The sequence below is a fragment of the Triticum aestivum genome, chromosome 3D (genome assembly GCF_018294505.1).
Source record: "Triticum aestivum cultivar Chinese Spring chromosome 3D, IWGSC CS RefSeq v2.1, whole genome shotgun sequence".
Classification (NCBI taxonomy): Eukaryota; Viridiplantae; Streptophyta; class Magnoliopsida; order Poales; family Poaceae; genus Triticum; species Triticum aestivum.
The window spans coordinates 80,622,695-80,643,410 of record NC_057802.1 but is presented as its reverse complement, the minus strand read 5'-3'; the positions used below and the strand labels follow the sequence as shown (position 1 = coordinate 80,643,410).

At 46.4% G+C, this 20,716-nt stretch overlaps 1 pseudogene; it reads left to right on the top strand.

The window, feature by feature from the left end:
* The first annotated feature begins 6,510 nt into the window (after positions 1–6,510).
* LOC123074184 (aspartic proteinase CDR1-like) lies at positions 6,511–7,889 on the top strand (annotated as a pseudogene).
* The last annotated feature ends 12,827 nt before the right edge of the window (positions 7,890–20,716 follow it).

Here is a 20,716-nt window from a genome sequence, read left to right as displayed (position 1 = left end):
GTCCGGCGCCGCCATGGCCGATGCCGACGACCCCGCTGCCTTCTCCGCCGCCACAGCCGGTGGGCTGACCCACGTGGCCGCCGCCGCTGCCATCCCGCCCGCATCCGCGGCCATGCCGCCGCCCCGGCCGGTGGCCACCGCGCAGTCGGCGAAGCCGGCGAAGGGACGAGGAGGCAGCGTCAAACGGCCGGCCAACCGCAGCCGCAACCCGGCCGACAGTTCTACGCGGCCGGTGAAGGTCTCAAAGACGGCGGCGGCCTCCTCCAGCAGCCACACATCCATTCCTCCACCTCCCCCGCCGCCACCGCCGGCCGTGGAGGAAGATGTGGCCACGCCGACGGCCACCGCCTCCAACATGTTCGACGAAATGTCGCAAAGGTATAAATTTTGCGGTTGTGCTCTCGTTTATTGTTTCAAATTTTTTGTGTCCTTGATTGCTTGTGCGTGCAATTGTAGTGTTGATGATGAAGCTTTCATGCACGCAACAACTGTGGCAAATGATGATTACATATATGAGTCACAAGAATATGAAACCCAGTATGATGATGACAATCTTGATGTGGATGATGAGGGCTTCATTGTCAAGGGAAGAAGTGGCAATTATAGCACCGCGGAGGATGTGTTGATATGCACCGCTTGGAAGAAAATCTCTCAAGATGCAAGCGTTGGAAGCGACCAAACGGTGAGCACCTATTGGAAACACATCAAGGAGTATTTCGACGAGCGCAACACAAGTGGTATCTTCTGTTCGAGCGACTCTCTACGCCAACGTTGGTCCACCATCAACACCGAATGCTCAAAGTGGGCCGGTTGCTTGGCAAACGTTGCTCGCATGAACCCAAGTGGTTGCGGTGATAGTGATTTGGTAAATATTTCCTCTTCGTCCGTGCTTTGTCAAATATTTTCTCTTTGTTCAACATGTTGATGATGATATGTTGCTTGTTCTATTGTAGAAAATGATTGCACAAGGATTGTTTCGGGAGAGGAACATGAAAGGCGAGAAGAAGAAAAGGAAAGGAAAAGCTTTCACTTTTCATCATTGCTACAAAGAGCTCAAGGATGTGGAGAAGTGGAAAACTAGAGAGACTTTTGAATTCGTCGAAGAAGAAGAGTGTGTTGGTTGAGGATGAAGAAGATGATGCCATTGAAGAGACGACCCCCACTCCTAACTCCGCGACAAAATCTTATAGACCCGATGGAACCAAGAAAGTGAAGGGAACCAAGGCTGGAGACAATGATCTCAAAGAAGGATTTGATGCCATTGTCATGGCAAGGAAAGAGTATGCCGAAGAGAAACAGAATCTTGAAGCTCAAGGAAATAGAGGAGAGGAGTGAGGCGGAGCGGCGAAGGGCGGCGGCCGAGGAGAAGAGGGCGGCAGCCGAGGAGAGGTTGGCCGCGGCCGAGGAGAGGAAGGTGGAACTAGAGGAGAAGAAGGCCGCGGCCGACGAGAGGAAGATGGTAGAAGAGAGGACACTCAAGTTTATGTTCATGGACACATCAACTCTTGATGCCAAGGCAAAGGCATATGTTAAACTTTGTCGCGATGAAATGCTCATGAAGAAGCAAATGCTCATGAGGCAAATGATGATGGGAGGAGGCATGGGAGGAGGCATGGGAGATGCCATGGGTGGAGCCATGGGTGGTGGCATGGGAGGTTACATGAACATGATTGGAGGTGCCATGAGTGGTGCATTTGGCGGAAACATGGGCGGTGGGTTCGGTGGCAACATGGGAGGTGGCTTTGGCGGCATGGGAGGTGGCTTTGGCGACATGGGAGGTGCTTTTGGCGGCAACATGATGGGTGGCTTGGGAGGTGGCTATGGCGGCAACATGAGTGGTGTTGGAGGTGGATATGGCGGCAACATGAGACGCAATGAAGATGGTTCCGGTGGAGCTCACGGCAACGAGAGTTCACCGCTTGTTGAGAACGTCGACAAAGACGGTGATGGAGATGATGATCGTACCACGGTTCACAATACCGGTGGTGTTGATGACCCAAATGAGTGATATTCATGTGCATTTTAATTTCTAGGGCGAAAAACTTTGATTGAGACGATGCTCTTTTGATAGACGAATTTGATACTATGATGGTGATGCCCTTTTGATTGAAACTATGATGATGATGCACTTTATTTTCAAATTTTAGTTTCTATTTGAATGCAAAAGCGCGGCTGAACAGTGGCTGGTAGCAGCCGCGCGGCCGTTTTCATCTTCATTTTGGACCATCTATTGGAGTTGCAAATTTGGACCATCATTTTGGACCATCTGTTGGAGTTGAGCTTTTTTCAGAGCTCCAAAACGCACTTTTTGGCGGTCCAAATTTTACAGCTCCGGTTTTGGACCATCTATTGGAGATCCTCTAACATAGTAGTAGTGTCATAGGTTGTTTCATTTATTAGCTCATAGACTCATTTGTCTCGGGAAGCGCTATGTTACAGTAACATATTATGTTACCACAAGCACCTCTTTTCTCATTAAATACTTGCCACATAAGCAAAACTGTCTTGGGTTGTGTTAAGTTACTACCTAAGTTACCCCCACTATGGCTAGCCTTAGGTGAGGAAAGGATTTATTTACCTTGGCGTAGCCGCATAAATACGTTACAGGTGCAAGATAAACTGTTTTTCTTTCTTTTTTGCAGGGACAAGATAAAACTGCCTTGCTAAACCTATTCAAATACTGCCTACATTTCGTACTATACAAAGCAAAACATAAATACGTAGTAATACTAATAGCATTCTAAAGGAACAAATAAAAATTGCAAAGCCCCAAAACAATATAATTCTAAATGTACGGGCCTTCTACGGAGGTTTTACAGGTCTTCTTATAACTAATCTTCTCACCCCCTCTAAATTTCAGAGGGGGTGGGCCCCCATCCTGATTTCTAACCAATCAGAAAACCGCAGCTAAGCCTCTCCCTTAACCCGTAAATGCTCCCCGTATGTGTAGCATTGCTTGCCCAAAAATGATAAATTTCGAGCATGGTTAATAATATATCCAACATCCAGATATATGAAGCTGTCAATTTCAAAAAAGAAAATATGTAGTTGACATATCACATATAACCAACCTAATAGCCTACTTGTATAATAGTTAGTCCTTCTACTATGCCATGTTATTAATATATGACCCATCCTACTCCCTTTACCCCCGCCAAAAAAAAAACCCATCTTTTTCTCTCGCAGAGTGTGTTAGGGCACGTGTTACAACCGCTTCTCTTCCCTCTTCTCCAACTATGTAAAAATCAGATGTGGCATCTTATAGCCCGCCTATGTCTCCCTATTGTACCTGCTCTTACCCATGGAACCTTCCTCCTGAATTTCAGTCCCCCCCCTTTCCCTCCTAGTCACCTTCAGGTTGTGCATACACAGTGGCTAACCCTCTCAACCGTGCTTGGCGACACGCGTTGTTTCAAAACCTCAAAAGCTTATCGGGGATAGATAGGATAGACCAACTACGCAATGTGACAAATTATATGAAATCAGGAGTCACACTTCAAGAAATTAGACACACTCTACGTGACACGTGGCTATCACAATCTCAAAGCATCTGCATCCCATCACTATTTCCTATTTCCTATTTCGTATTCTCCAATCCCTATCAATTACAGTCAACTTGACGGCGGTCGCGCGCCATCGGAGCAGCATCACGACAGCGCAACGTTGAGCCTCTCCTCGCACAGAACAACATCATATAACCGCGGCGCCGAATTTTCATCCAGCGGAGAAGCAGCATGACAACACATGTCAAACCAACATTGAGCCCATGTCTTCACAAGATTCCCTCCCACCGCCTCGAAATGGGAGGTGTCAAACTCTAAGTCCAGAACTTCCCTGTCGGATAGTCCTGTTTGTGAAGCAAGTGCCACATCAATGTTTTTAGTGGAAATTTTAACATCACACCACCCATTTATACATATATTAGGGCCACATGTAGATGCGGGAGGTTTTTCGACCCTTCGTCGTGTGGTTTCTGACGAATTCCTGATCATGCATCAAGTGTGTCAAAAATGACACCCAATACACAACTGAACCCTGAACAGGATTTGGTCACCAAAATCAAGTCTTGAAAACTTGGTTTCTATATGCTCCCATCTCCGTTTATATTATGCATGCTCCTTCGGCTTTCTTCTCTATAGTTGTGTGCTTTCTTCTCCATTCCATCGGGAGAAAATAGATTATGTTCTCATATTCCTCACTTCATGCTAACTCAGCTCCCCATTGATTTGCTGTGTGTGTCATCATCTTGGAATGAGCACGAGATCCCATGCTTCATGGTAACCTTTAGGAAATGGATCAACGTACCGCCATCTTGTATCAAACCAATGGATTCCATCCCATGTGCACCCCTGGCCTTCAAAAGAAAGAACAATGAGTCTGAAAGATTTAGCTACCAACATATCTTAATGTACGATAATAAAAATATAAACAGTATCTTATCATGCACATTAAGTATAATACAAATTTTGATGTAAAACAACTAAGCATGCTAGTTTGTTTTTCCTTTAGAGTCATCCCTGGAATTATGCAAGACGCTCGTGCATCTACACCATCATTTCATGAGTAGATCAGCAGAGAAGAGTGCATTGAGGTAAAACAATAATAAAAATGAAAAAACATAAAAATAATCACGCAGACACATTTGGTACTCACAGCTCTCAACAGTTCTATCTAGCAAATCTGAAACCAAACAAATCAACTCCACTCGTAAAAGTAATGGAATAAAAACTGCAGGAAAGCAAGCTACTACATATGTAGTAGTATATACTAGAAGGGTTGAGTGCACTTCGCTTCGCCATTGGAGTTGTTGGGATTTCGTAATTTTTGTTTCTTATTTGGCTTGGCGCGTGGGGAAGATGTTTTTTTAATATGGTGTATTTGTGGGCTTTCTTGGCAGTGTCATTCTATGATCTGCAAATCAAAGCATACTTACGTGGTAGTTTTTGCATTGGTGGATGGCCGCATGTATTATATTGATGCTACGATGTCACATGTTGGCGCTAATTTCCTTTCTAGATGGCGAGAGTATGTGTGGGATTGGTGTTCTGTATTTTTTAGTCTGTTTGTTGCCGATTAATCCGAGAAATCATTGGCCAGATCAAAATCATGAATCAAATTCAGTATTGAATAACTTAACTGAATGAAGAGCTCCTCGAGAAATTATTGACCCAGTCAAATTCATCAACCAAATTAGAAATGGAACAACTCAATTGAAAGAGACGGCTTCAAAATTAAGGAGCATAGTGTATTAGATCATAAAAAACAGTAATTGCATCGATACATATAGCAAGGTAGCAACAGTCACCCAACCAAAATAATAGTTTATCATACGAATGGACGGTTGGCCGGATATTATCCAATGTAGCCGAGTGCATTTTGTCGACCCCTTGGCTTGCCGTAGACGATGAGTTTTCAGATTTTTTTAAAAGAAAATGTATTATGTACGCCGTCACGATGTCATCATGTGCGGTGAGCATGACCACCTGATGTGGTAATTCGCCGCGCGGGCCATAATAACACTTGAATTTTATCACTATACACAAAGTTTTTTTTCCAATACGCTGAGTGTTTTCGAGTAGTACCATGGTGTATGTGGTGGTGCGCCGAGACTCCGCTCCGTGCGTCTTGGCATCGACACACGGCTTAGAGGGCCATAAGCCGAGTGACTGACATAATACTCTCGCGTAACTGAGAAACACAAGACACAATATGTTTTTCCTGCAAACCAATCTGTGGTTGGATGGTTAGAGGGACGGTGGTATCCCCAGCCCACCAGGGTTCAAGCCGTGGTGCTCGCATTTATTACTGGATTTATTTCAGTATTTACGGTGATGCGCATTCAGTGGGAGGAGACGTTCCCGTCGACGACGAGGTGCCTACGGTGACTTCGTAAATTTCATAGCCTACGGTGACTTCGTAAATTTCTGATGATATGGCGGCTCAGTCTTTGGGAGGTGCTCATAGGGATAGGGTGTGCGTGTGTGCCTTTATAGGGGTGAGTGTATGCGCGTGTATATTACCGCTTGCGTCTGTACTGTGTTCAAAAAAAAATGTTTTTCCTGTATTGGCAGAATCATTTTCTTTCACGAGGAAAACACAAAAGAATTATGAAATAAGTTTAGATGAGAAAGTGAGGTGAACATAATAAAGAAAAAAATAGGAGAAAATCATGCAGTAGTTTAACCGTTGCCGTTTCTGAATGATTTAATGTCCCTGCCATTTTTCTGGCGGAGGAAAAGAATCAATCAGCTGCCTGTCTTGCCAGTTGCCACTGGGATATTCGCATGCTAGCAAATTAACAAGTGATCACAAAAAAAACTTTAAGCACGAACCTAATTACCGCCTTCAAATCTCTAATCTCTCTCCAATCAAATTATTGCAGGGAATTATCAATTCTTGCTTACCTCATTCGTCTCCCCACCCCCCCTATTAATACTGCACCAGCAGCAGAGGCCATTAGCAATCGACCGGGTGTAGAGCTACTACTGAGAGAAGAAGAGTTAGGACACAATGGCGGGTACGACATGGCGGGCAGTTTTGCTCCTTGGCGTCGTCCTGACGGCGCGGCTGTGCGGGTGCACGGCGTACGTCGGCGCCGGGTTTAGTGCGGAGTTCATCCACCGGGACTCTCCCAAGTCACCGCTCCACGACCCGTCGCTCACCTGGCACGACCGCGTGATTGCCGCCGTGCGGCGTTCCACGGCGCGCTCGTACACCGTCGGCGATCCTTCCGGCGGCGTGGCTGAGATCAGGTCCAGTCCGTACGAATACCTGATGTACGTCAACATCGGCACGCCGCGCACCCGGATGCTCGCCATCGTCAGCAACGGCAGCAACCTCATGTCGTTCAAATGCACCAATGGGACCTCCGGTCCTCCGCCAGCCGCTGGGGCCGCACCGGTGAGCTACGCGTTCGACACGTCCTCCTCCTCGTCCTACGGCTTCGTGGCCTGCCGGTTGCCCTCGTGCCACGCGGTCCGCGGCACCTCCTGCGACGCCAACTCCCTCTGCCAGTACCACTTCTCCTCCGGTGACGGCTCCACGACGGACGGCATCCTCTCCACCGAGACCTTCATCTTCGACGACGCTCCCGGCGGCTGTGTTGGATGCCGCGAACGTCCGCAGCTGCAACTGACCAGAGTCAACTTCGGCTGCAACACGAACACGACCGGCGGCAGCCCGTTCCTCTTGACCGGCAACGTCGGCCTCGGCGCCGGGAACCTCTCCCTCATCGACCAGATCGGCGCCCAGACATCGCTCGGCCGGAGGTTCTCGTACTGCCTCGCGCCCTTCTCCGTCAACGCCTCCTCCATCATCAACTTCGGCGCCCGCGCCGCCGTGACGGAGCCGGGCGCGGTGACCACGCCGCTGATCCCCTCGGCCGTGGACGCTTACTACACCATCCTGCTCACGTCCGTCAAGATCGGGAACTCGACCATCGTACCCCCGAAGCGGTCCCCCGTCATCGTCGACTCCGGTACGCCACTGACGTTTCTCGACAAGGCGCTGCTGAACCCGATCGTGGAGGAGCTCAGCAAGAGCATCAAGCTCCCGCGGAAGCAGTCGCCGGAGAAGCTGCTGGACCTTTGCTACGACGTGGGCGGGACGGTTCAGGACTGGGTGCTGGAGAAGCTTTTCCCGGAGGTGACGCTGGGGTTTGGCGGCGGCGCCGTGATCACCCTAAAGGCGAAGAACGCGTTCGTACAGCCGCAGCCGGGGACCGCGTGCTTGGCCATGTCCGCGGCGACGGACAATGTGGCGGTCATCGGTAACATCGCGCAGCAGAACTTCTGGGTCGGCTTCGACCTGGACAAGGCGCCATCACCTTCGCCTCTGCAGACTGCGCCAAATCCTACCCCTCTCCTCCCGCCTCTAATCACCCTGAGTAGATATAGCTAATCACCATGAGTAGATATAGCTAATCATCATGTAATAACTAGGATTATCGAATAACTAATAACCCCTACGTCTAATGTTTTGCCATGCATGATGCATCTATGCATGCATGCGTTGATGTGTCTTCAGTGCCTGGGAAATTGGACCATGGATGCAACATGTAATTTCATCTCCGAAACTGCTTTGCATACGATATGCATGACCTGCAGGACCGATAATGCTAAGGGCGCTGATAGGCGCCGGCAGTCCGGCTGAACAGTTCGGCCGGACTAGCCCCAGCCGCCCGATTGGGTCAATTTGATCCGTTCGATACGTCGTTGTCTTCATCAACACACTTGTACGAATGAATCTTTTCTGTATCTCATCGCTCCAGTCCATCTCACCGGCCACGCGTGTTCTCCCGTCACCGCCTCTCGCCAGCCATCCTCGCCAGCCGTCCTCGCCGGCCGCCCTCGCCGGCCGCCGCTGGTCGCCGTCCTCGCCGGCCGTCCTAGTCGCCGGCTGCAGCCCTTGCCGGCCGGCCTCGTTGCAGGCTTCACCCATGCAAACAGATGCATTCCTGCGGGTTATAGCTCTTGTGCGGGACGGTTGCAGCTCCGGTGTGCGACAGCCACAGCTCGTCGGCGTGCTCGCCGGCGCTCATGCCCGATACCCCCGGCGTAGCTCGCCATCCCCCATCGCCCATCATAGCAAAAGTCCTCACTAGTTAGTAGCTTTTGCGGTTGTCGGTTGAAGCAAAAAGCAACGCGGTTGTAGCACGGGGTCGACGCCGGTGATGGTTTGTAGCAAAACGAGGCATCGTTCGCCATCCCGGCCGGGTTGTATCTCTGTCATGAATGGATGTAGCAAAAGAAACAGCCGGTTCCAGCAATAATTTACTCTGGTTCCAGCAAAAATTTCACGAACATCAAACTCCAACAAATTTGATTGTAGCAAAAGAGATAGCCGGTTCCAGCAATAGTTTACTCTGGTTCCAGCAAAAATCCCACGAACATCAAACTCCATCAAATTTGATTGTAGCAAAAGAAACAGCCAGTTCCAGCAACAAATTACTCTGGTTCCAGCAAAAATCCCACAAAACATCAAAATCCAACAAATTTGATTGTAGCAAGAGAAACAGCCGGTTCCAGCAACAATTTACTCTGTTCCAACAAAAATCCCACAAACATCAAATCCAACAAAAGTTGATTGTAGCAAAAATAACAGGAGGTTCCAGCAACAAAAAACAGTCGCTGGTCGCAGCTACCCGCGATGACAGTTGCAGCTTAACGACGAGATCACAGAAAAAACGTTGCATCTGCAGGTCGCCGATGCTGGAACCACGCAGTAGAAAGCTACAACCGTATGTCGCGGTGCTGGAACCGGCGGGAGAAAAAGCTACAACTGCAAGTCACCGGTGTTGGAGCCGGGGAGAAGAAAAGCTGCAACCGCATGTCGCCGGTGCTGGAACCAGGCAGTAGAAAGCTACAACCGTATGCCACCGATGCTGGAACCATACAGTAGAAAAGTTGCATCGCGGTACTGGAAGAAGAAAAAGCTACAACGGTACTAGGAGGTGCAGGAGCCGGGGAGAAGAAAAGCTGCAACCGCATGTCGCCGTGCTGGAACCGAGCAATTGGTGACGTGTTTTGCCCCGACGGGAGGGTGATTTGCTGCGACCGACGACCGTCTTTGCTGGAACCAAATGAGCTATTTGCTGTGACCATCTAACTACAATGGTTGTGTTCGAACCATGGTCGTCGTCTCCCTCGGAGAGGCTTCACAGCAGGCTATGGATGTGTGGCCCGCTCGCGTCGAAGAGGGGCAGAGGGCGGGCGGCCTACCTGGCGGGGAGGGAAGGGGAAGGGTCTGTGCCCAGCTCTCCCGAGAGAGCCGGGTGCGGCGGCGGCGTGTGCAGGTAGTGACGCCCCCGTGAGGAATGAAGGAAGTCAGAGGTAGGAGATGACAGGAGAATGTGTGGATCAGAGCGACTCACGCGTGGATAAGGCTGAAAACTGTCTCGCGTGGAAACGTCCAGGAGACACACGATTGTACTAGATCGCACGGCTCGCGCTTGACCGGCCGAATCACTCGGCCGGCATACCGTACAGAAACATTTCCCTAATGGTAAACACACGGACCCAATACAGACTCCTTCCATCTATCTAAGACTAGTCAGAATGGGTAGTAACTTAGACTAGTAACATGCATATGTTACTAGTCTATGTTACTACCTCCACAGTGGGTAGTAACATATGTGTTGTGTCATGCATCACTTCATTTATTACGTTATAGACTCATCTTTTTTTGATATGTGTGATGTTACAGTAACTAGCTATGTTACCACATGCCTCTATTTTTTCATTAATTACATGTCACATCATCTATTTTGCCTAGATAAGTGTGATGTTACCATCATCTATTTTGTCTAGATAAGTGTATATTACTCCCGCTGTGGGTAGTCTAAACTGCCCTCCCCATGGTGGGGTGCCTCCCTCCCCCTTATCCAATCACAGTCCGTTAGGGCATGTACAACGGCATCCAGTGAGGCGTCTATAACGCATGCCACGTGAGATTTTTTATTAGATGGAAGAGAGAGAATATGGAGAGAGAACGAGGGTGTCTGTAATTTGGCAGCCGGTCTAATCCCAAAAAGGTCGCTACTTACCGATAGCCGTTTTTCCGTTGTACGCTCAGGCCGGCGCTAATCTGCTGTTTCTCCGCCCAACAGCAGTATCCGTGATGCCCAGGTTAGTTTTCAGATCCTAATATCCTGGGTGCTATAGATGGAAAATAGACGACCTATTCTAGATGATATTTTTCCTAGTACTGTCTACAGTGACGTGGATGATTGTTACAGACTCCAAGGTGTCTCAACTATTGTACATGCCCTTAGTGTACGACGGGGGTGCTGGCTGTCTGCTACACTTTGATGACATGGATGGACGAACGGGCACTATCGTGTAGAAATCCCTCTCAGGTTAATTGTGATATCTGTGTTCTTCGATTTTGCTAAATCTAAATTGTTGGAAATTTTCGTATGTCAATAAATTGATAAAAGAGGTCAAACATGTCATGGTAGCATCATCACAATTTAGTTGGTCGATGTTGTGCCTGAAGCATAGGGCGTGGATAAGAACCGTACCAATTTGAGTTGGTCGATCCATCATAGGGCCTGGTAGCAGCGACGATACCTCTAGTACCAGAGGCGTGTGTGACAACGACAAAATCATGGTGCTTCGACTGCCTGGCGGCGATTACTATATTTAGTAATTTGTGTTTAGTTCTGTTTAGTTCTTTGACTAGCAGTTTGAAGTTGTGACTAGTTATTTAGTAATTTATGTAAATTACTATATTGTATTGTTCAGTAATTAGTGTGTATTACCGTATTGTACAAGTACAATGTATGTCAACATATATGTTTGGCAACTTGGCAATTGCTATATGTTGATCAATATACATGCATTGTTTTATTTACAACACAATTAATTTGCTATGAGAGTAAATTAATAAGCATGATGATTGCATGCAGGATATGGCTGACATATCTAAAAAAGAATTTGCTGAACTTGTCGTCGATGGTTCCAACTATTTGACATGGGCAATGGATGTCAAAATCAATTTGACAGCCAAGGGACTCAATTCTGCTATAACTACACCTGCCCAAGGGACTTCCTCCATAACAGACATAATAACGTATTCAACGTTGCACTTCATTCGACATCATCTTCACCCTGACCTGAAGACAGAGTATCTGATGGAGGAGAGCCCTCTGACACTCTGGAACTCCTTAATGGAGAGGTATGATCAACAAAGGGCGGTGATGTTGCCTGAAGCGCAACGGAAATGGGCGCTAGTCCGATTCCAAGACTTCAAGTCTGTAGCTGCATACAATTCTGCTGTTCATAAGATCAACTCCAAGTTGAGATTCTGCAATAGTGCAGTTTCTGATGCTGATCTTATTGAAAAGACACTCTCTACTTTCCATCCTTCTATGAGGATACTTGCTGAACAGTATCGTCGGCAAAAGTATAAGAAGTATTCTGAGTTGATTTACTCGTTGCTTCAGGCAGAGAAGCACAATGAGCTTCTTGAGAAGAACAATTTGGCTCGTCCAACCGGAACGATGCCTCTGCCTGAATTGCACTTCAACTCTAAGAATACTCAAAGGTTCAATGGTTCCAAAAAGAACCATAGGACATTCAATGGAAAGTGGAAGCGTAATGAGAAGCAGAATAAGTATGGAGTCAAAAAGGGCAAAGGTTCTTTCAAGAAGAATGAAAGGGCTAGCAACACTAGTTGCTTCAGGTGTGGTTGTAAGGAACATATTGCAAAGAAGTGTGACACTTCGAAGCATTTGGTGGAATTGTACCAACAGTCACTTGGAAAGGGCAAGAAGGCTCAGGGGAACCAGTATGAAGCACACTTCACTGGCAATGAAGATGGCACCCCTACGGTTGATGGTTCTCGAGATGATTCTCCGAACATGGACAACCAGGAGCAGAATCAGCAAGTGGAAGATCCAATACTAGATGTCGATGACATGCTAGTGGAATTTGGTTCTACTGACATATATGGAGACCAGATTTAGTCTCATTTGTCTAAGTATTGTAATGATGTCATTAGACATATTACATGTGTTGTAAAATAAGTTATGTCCTTAGACATAATGTGTTAGCTATGTCGTGTGACATAGGGCTTGTAATAAGTACAAGCCATATATAGTTTGTAATGTATGTACTGATTCTATATGAGTTTGATTATATACTGAACTTTGTTCTTTTACTCTATAGAACTTCAAGGAATAATACAATGGAGTAGGAAACGTGTTTAGTGGATAGTGGATCTACTAGCACGATACTTAGGGAGATGAAGTATTTCCAGACACTCAAGAAGAGTAATGGAAGTGTCATGATAATTGCTGGTCGAGACACGGTAATTGTTGGTTCTGGTCAAGCTACAATTACACTCCCTATGGGTACTAAATTAATAATCCCGGATGCTCTACTGTATCCAGATTCTACTTGTACCTTGCTGAGTTTTAAGGATATCCGCAAAAATGGTTTCCATGTGGAAACTAATGAAGAGAGTGGGGCTGAATGCCTACTCATAACTCAACAAAAGGGATTTCGAAAGGAAGTCCTTGAGAATTTGCCTTCTCTATCTTCTGGGTTGTATTATACATACATTTAACCAGAGACGCATATGGCGTACAAGATAGTTTTTCAGAATGCTGATAAGTTCAAGATTTGGCATGGTCGCCTGGGTCATCCTGGTGTTGGGATGATGAGAAAAATTATTGATGGTTCTGTTGGACACAACATAACAGATAGAAAGTTCCCAAAATCATCAGATTTTATATGCACATCATGTGCAACTGGGAAATTGATCACAAGGCCATCTTATGTGAAATTAAAGGATGAGCCACTTGATTTCCTTGAACGCATTCAAGGAGATATTTGTGATCCAATACAACCGTTATCTGGACAATTTAGATATTTCATGGTCCTAATTGATGCATCAACAAGATGGTCAAATGTGTGTCTACTGTCGACAAGGAACCATGCTTTTGCAAAGCTAATTGGTCAGATCATTAAATTGAGAGCAAATCATCCTGAGCATAGGATAAAAACCATTAGAATGGATAATGCTGCAGAATTCAGTTCTCGAGCATTTAATGATTACTGCCTAGCTTTGGGCATTTCTGTGGAGCACTCGGTACCTTATGTACATACCCAGAATGGTCTTGCGGAATCACTTACCAAGAGGATCAAGTTGATAGCAAGACCACTCCTGCAGAATAGTAATATTCCAGCTTCATGTTGGGGTCATGCAGTTTTACATGCTGCAGAATTGATACAAATTCGACCAACTGCATATCATACGGTCTCCCCATTGCAGTTAGTCCGTGGAAACCAGCCAAGTATTTCCCATCTGCGGTAATTTGGTTGCGGGGTATATGTACCGATCTCATCACCGCAGCGTACACCGATGGGCCCTCATAGACGAATGTGGATCTATGTGGGGTACAATTCTCCGTCAATCATTAAGTACCTGGAACCCCTGACAGGGGATTTGTTTACAGCCTGGTACACTGACTGCATTTTTTATGAGGACAATTTCCTGGCATTAGGGGGAGAGAATAACCACAAATAATGCCGAGAAATAGATTGGGATGTGAAAGGCATCCAGTCCTTATATCCATGTACTAATGAGTCTGAACTGGAGGTTAAGAAGATTATAAATTTGCAAAATATTGCAAATAATCTGCCAGATGCATTTACTGATTATAAAGGTGTCACAAAATCAAATGTTTCCACTATGAATGTGCCAGAGAGAGTGGATGTGACCCATAGATCTACTCAGCCACCTAAGAGGGGGAGGAATCTGGACACAAAGGACAAGGCTTTGCAGAAGCATCCAAGGGGAATGAGGAGTCCTCAAAAAGTAAATGCAAGTCAACAAGATGTTGATATTCAACCTAGGGTTGAAGGACACCTGAAGGATGTTGGACATCCAGAACCCGGCACCGGTGCGCACACAAATTTTGGTGCTGGGACATCGGAAGACCTTGATCCAATTGTTGAGGGAAATCACGAAGGATCAAAAGGTATTGATGAGATATCCATTAACTATATTGATTCAGGAGAATCATACAATAGAAAGACTACAGTTGTCGACATTTATTTCTCCTCTAGAATGGCAGAAGGCCTTGATTTGGATTGCGAACCTAAGTCCATGGCAGAGTGCATGAAGCGCTCACACTGGTCCAAATGGAAGGCAGCAGTTGAGGATGAATTGTGCTCGCTCATAAAAAGAGGGGTATTTGCTGTAGTAATACCCACTCCTTAGCACGTGTTCCCTGTGGGAGCAAAATGGGTTTTCGTTCGTAAGAGGAACGAGAACAATGAGGTGGTGAGATATAAGGCGAGGCTTGTAGGACAGGTGTTCACGCAGAGACCCGACATCGATTATGATGAAACATATTCTCCTGTTATGAGTGGAACAACGTTCCGATATTTAATATCACTGGCAGTGAAAATGAATTTGTCTATCCAACTGATAGATGTTGTGACTGCATATTTATATGGGTCACTAGATTCGGATATTTATATGAAAGTTCCCGAGGGAGTGAAGCTTTCGAATCCAAAGGCTAATCGCAACATGTATTGTGTAAAGCTTCAGAAGTCATTGTATGGCTTGAAGCAGTCGGGAAGAATGTGGTATAACCGACTGAGTATATTTCTTCTTCAGAAGGGTTACTCAACTAATTAATAATGATTGCCCATGTGTGTTTATTAAGAAATCTAAGAATGGATTTTGTATTATTTCTGTGTATGTGGATGATCTGAATATCATTGGGACTACACAATAAATACATGAGGCAACTAATCATCTTAAGACGGAGTTTGAGATGAAAGATCTGGGTAAGACTAAATTTTGTTTGGGCTTACAACTTGAACATCTTCCTTCAGGAATACTTGTTCATCAGTCTGCTTATATCGAAAAGATTCTTGAGAAATTTAATATGGATAAAGCATATCCATCGAAAACACCAATGGTTGTTAGATCTTTTGATAGAGATAAAGACCCATTTAGACCTAAGGGTGATGATGAAGAGGTATTAGGACCTGAGTTTCCTTACCTCAGTGCTATTGGAGCACTAATGTATCTAGCAAATTGCACCAGGCCTGATATATCATTTGTAGTAAATTTATTGGCTAGATTCAGTGCATCACCAACAAAGAGGCATTGGGTTGGTGTGAAGAACATTTTTAGATATCTTCAAGGCACCAAAGATCTTGGTTTGTTCTATCAGAGAAATCAAGATAATACCATGGTGGGATATTTTGATGCTGGATACCTATCAAATCCCCATAATGCCAGATCACAGACTGATTTTGTCCTTCTTGAGTGGAGGTACAACCTTTTCTTGGAAGTCGGCAAAACAAACTCTGGTGGCTACGTCCACGAATCATTCTGAAATTATTACTTTGTTTGAAGCATCACGTGAATGTGCATGGCTTCGCAGAATGATAAACTTTATTGAAAGTACAGGTGGGATTGGATCATTGGAATCACCCACTATTATCTATGAAGATAATGCTACATGCACTACACAGATGCAAACATGTTATATAAAGAGCAATATTACAAAGCATATTTCTCCTAAATTATTTTATCCCCATGAGTTACAAGAAACTGGGGAGATAAATATTTTGCAAACGAAGTCATGTGATAATCTTGCTAATTTGTTTACAAAGTCATTACCAAGTTCTTTATTTGAGAAGTACATCAATGGAATTGGTATGAAACGACTTCGAGACTTGCAAAGTTCCGGGGGGGTGTATCCCTAAATGATAATCTGTTTGTGATCCTTGGACTTTTGATATTGCACTCTTTTCCTTTATAAGTTTTTCCTGAATGGTTTCTTATGAAAGGTTTTTAATGTGGCAATAGTAATGCAAGCATTGTGATATGTCAGTTTCTCCTTATTTTCCACTGGGTTTTTGGAAGGAGTTTTTGATGACATATTGTGCATATCTCCTCATATTTTTCCTACAGGGTTTTTTGGAGGAGACTAATCAAGCTGATCATAATGATGATGATGATGTTTACAAGAATAATTAAAGTAGAGATTAGGGGGAGTGTTAAGATTTAGTTAATTAGTTTAATTAAAAGGAAATCCCAGCTTTTCCAAACCGACATGCGTGTGTGCTTTTCTCACCGAGGGGATGCGCCCGTTCTCTCTCTCTATCCTAACTGACGCAACCTTTAATCCCGTCACCCTTAAACCATCACGGCTGTGCAATGCACCCTTTCAGGGAATGTAAATGTACAGTTCATTGTCATCAATGGAACACTCATTACTGTTCACGCACAGTTTCTTTATAGTTGTCACCCCAGTCGACGATGCTGCGACTGGTTCACACCGAGGCATGGCACGGTCGCGGACGCTGCAACGATGCGAACGGTAGATGGGGTTGGTACTACCACCGGCTGGCGGCGTTGCTGCAAGCCGGCCAGCGACGACATGCACAATTGTAGATGGCAATGGGCCCGGAAACCCGCATCCTCGCGGGTTTTTAACCTATTAGGCGACGGGGATGGACTTCTTTTTATCCCGCGGGGCCGTCTTTTTATTCCGCGGGGCCGCTACACAAGGTGCCACTGTTTCCCATGCCATACTCTTCATTGTCGGGCCCGAAACCCGGACGATGCCGGTGGATGTTAGATCAACGATGGATCCATCCTGGGACGAGCCAGCGATCCACTACGAGGTGGTTGCGGTCCCCGAACTGGTGCACCATACAGGGCACCGAAGAATGCGACTCCGCCTCGCTGCCGCCCACCACTGCGAGGGCTGCCGCCACCTCCTGCGCCCGTTGCCTCGCACGGCGGTACGCCGCGCCATGTTTGCGTCGGACAACACCCATGGTGCTTCCATGGCCTCGGCGCGCCAACGGAGGAGTTGCGCATCCGCCATCGCGTTCGGACGCCAGGCGGACCGCACCGCCTCCGGTGAGGTAGCGATGGGCTGATGGCACACCTATGGGCGGATCCATGCGTTATTTCGGCGGACGTAATGGATTCCCGACGGAAGGAGTCTGAGCGCGACCTCGCACGGGTCTCCTCCCGGGAGTGGCGGTGCGCAAGACTGAAGGCCATTCCTGAAGGAAATATGCCCTAGAGGCAATAATAAAGTTGTTATTTATATTTCCTTATATCATGATAAATGTTTATTATTCATGCTAGAATTGTATTAACCGGAAACTTAGTACATGTGTGAATACATAGATAGAGTGTCACTAGTATGCCTCTACTTGACTAGCTCATTAATCAAAGATGGTTAAGTTTCCTAGCCATAGACATGAGTTGTCATTTGATGAATGTGATCACATCATTAGAGAATGATGTGATTTACTTGACCCATCCGTTAGCTTAGCACTATGATCATTTAGTTTATTGCTATTGCTTTCTTCATGACTTATACATGTTCCTATGACTATGAGATTATGCAACTCCCGAATACCGGAGAAACACTTAGTGTGCTATCAAACGTCACAACGTAACTGGGTGATTATAAAGATGCTCTACAGGTGTCTCCGAAGGTGTTTGTTGGGTTGGCATAGATCAAGATTAGGATTTGTCACTCCGTGAATCGAAGAGGTATCTCTGGGCCCTCTCGGTAATGCACATCACTATAAGCCTTGCAAGCAATGTGACTAATGAGTTAGTTACGGGATGATGCATTATGGAACGAGTAAAGAGACTTGCCGGTAACGAGATTGAACTAGGTATGAGGATACCGATGATTGAATCTCGGGCAAGTAACATACTGATGACAAAGGGAACAAAGTATGTTGTTATGCGGTTTGACCGATAAAGATCTTCGTAGAATATGTGGGAGCCAATATGAGCATCCAGGTTCCGCTATTGGTTATTGACCGGAAATAAGTCTCGGTCATGTCTACATAGTTCTCGAATCCGTAGGGTCCACACGCTTAACGTTCGATATTATGAGTTTAGGTATTTTGATGTACTGAAGGTAGTTCGAAGTCCCGGATGTGATCACGGACATGACGAGGAGTCTCGAAATGGTGAGACATGAAGATTGATATACTGGAAGGTTATGTTTGGACACCGGAAAGGTTTCGGATAGGTTCGGGCATTTTCCGGAGTACTCGGGGGTTACCGGAACCCCCCGGGGGGGTTAATGGGCCTTCATGGGCCTTAGTAGAAGAGAGGAGGAGGCGCGCACCCCCCCGAAGCCCAATCCGAATTGGGGAGTGGGGCCGGCCCCCCTTTTCTTCTCTCCCTCTTCCCCTTCCTTCCCCTCCTAGTTGGACTAGGAGAGGGGGGAACCTACTCCTAGTAGGAGTAGAATTTCCCCCTTGGGGGCGCGCCCCATGAGGCCGGCCGGCCCCCTCCTCCACTCCTTTATATACGGGGGAGGGGGCACCCCATAGACACACAAGTTGATCTTTTAGCCGTGTGCAGTGCCCCCCTCCACAGTTACACACCTCGGTTATATTGTCGTAGTGCTTAGGCGAAGCCCTACGCGGTAACTTCATCATCACCGTTGCCACGCCGTCGTGCTGACGGAACTCTCCCTCGGCCTCAACTAGATCAAGAGTACGAGGGACATCATCGAGCTGAACGTGTGCTGAACACGGAGGTGCCGTACGTTCGGTGCTAGGATCGGTCGGATCGTGAAGACGTACGACTACATCAACCGTGTTGATATAATGCTTCCGCTTTCGGTCTACGAGGGTATGTGGACACACTCTCCCCACTCGTTGTTGTGCATCACCTAGATAGATCTTGCGTGATCATAGGATTTTTTTTGAAATTACTGCGTTTCCCAATAGTGGCATCCGAGCCAGGTCTATGCGTAGACGTTATATGCATGAGTAGAACACAAAGAGTTGTGGGCGATAATAGTCATACTGCTTACCAGCATGTCATACTTTGATTCGGCGGTATTGTTGGATGAAGCGGCCTAGACCGACATTACATGACCGCGTTCATGAGACTGCTTCTACCGGCGTGCTTCGCACAAGGTGGCTAGGGGATGTCTGTTTCTCCAACTTTAGTTGAATCGAGTGTGACTATGCCCGATCCTTGTTGAAGGTTAAAACAGCACACTTGACGAAAAATCGTTGTGGTTTTGATGCGTAGGTAAGAACGGTTCTTGCTATGCCCGTAGCAGCCACGTAAAACTTGCAACAACAAAGTAGAGGACGTCTAACTTGTTTTTGCAGGGCATGTTGTGATGTGATATGGTCAAGACGTGATGAGATATAAATTGGTATATGAGATGATCATGTTTTGTAAAAGTTATTGGCAACTGGCAGGAGCCTTATGGTTGTCTCTTTATTGCATAAGATGCAAGCGCCATGTAATTGCTTTACTTTATCGCTATGCGATAGCAATAGTTGCAAAAGCAATAGTTGGCGAGACGACCATGTGATGACACGTTGATAGAGATCATGGTGTCATGCCGGTGACGATGGAGATCATAATGGTACTTTGGAGATGGAGATCAAACGCACAAGATGATGATGGCCATATCATGTCACATATTTTGATTGCATGTGATGTTTATCTTTTATGCATCTTATTTTGCTTAGTTTGGCGGTAGCATTATAAGATGATCTCTCACTAAATTTCAAGGTATAAGTGTTCTCCCTGAGTATGCACCGTTGCGACAGTTTGTCGTGCCGAGACACCATGTGATGATCGGGTTCTTGTAGTGGAGGAGATTTGTAACGCCCGGATAATCATGCTACAGTAATGCCACGCTAATCATGGCACGTCACTTTGGTTACTGTTGCTAACCTCGCAATGATTCGAAAACGTTTCAAAATTTAAATACAAAATAAGTCAAACAATTAAAGTTTTTAGAAGTGGAAACAAAAATGCTCGGGCGGTGCCGAATATTACAAAAATAATTATAGTAAAGAAAACACAAATTTATAAAATTCTTAAGTGCTCTAAAATTAAATAAAATAGAAAAGGAAAATAAACAAAAGAAATAAAAACAGAAAACAAGCAAATACAAAAAAAATAAAAAGGGAACCCCCCGCTGGGCCCTTTGGCCCAGCTGGCCATCCACGCGGGCCCCCAGCCGCCCGAATGGGCCGGCCCACCCCGCGCCCCCACTCCCCTTATCCACTCCACCGACACCCCGTCGTCCCCTCCCCACATTCCCCACTCCTCTCCTCTCCTCCCCGCTGGATCTGGATCGGGAGGAGGCCGATCCCCTCGCCCCTCCACCACCGACGCCGCCTGGACCACGCCGGACCCCGCCGCTCGCCGGACCTCCCTCACCGGCCTG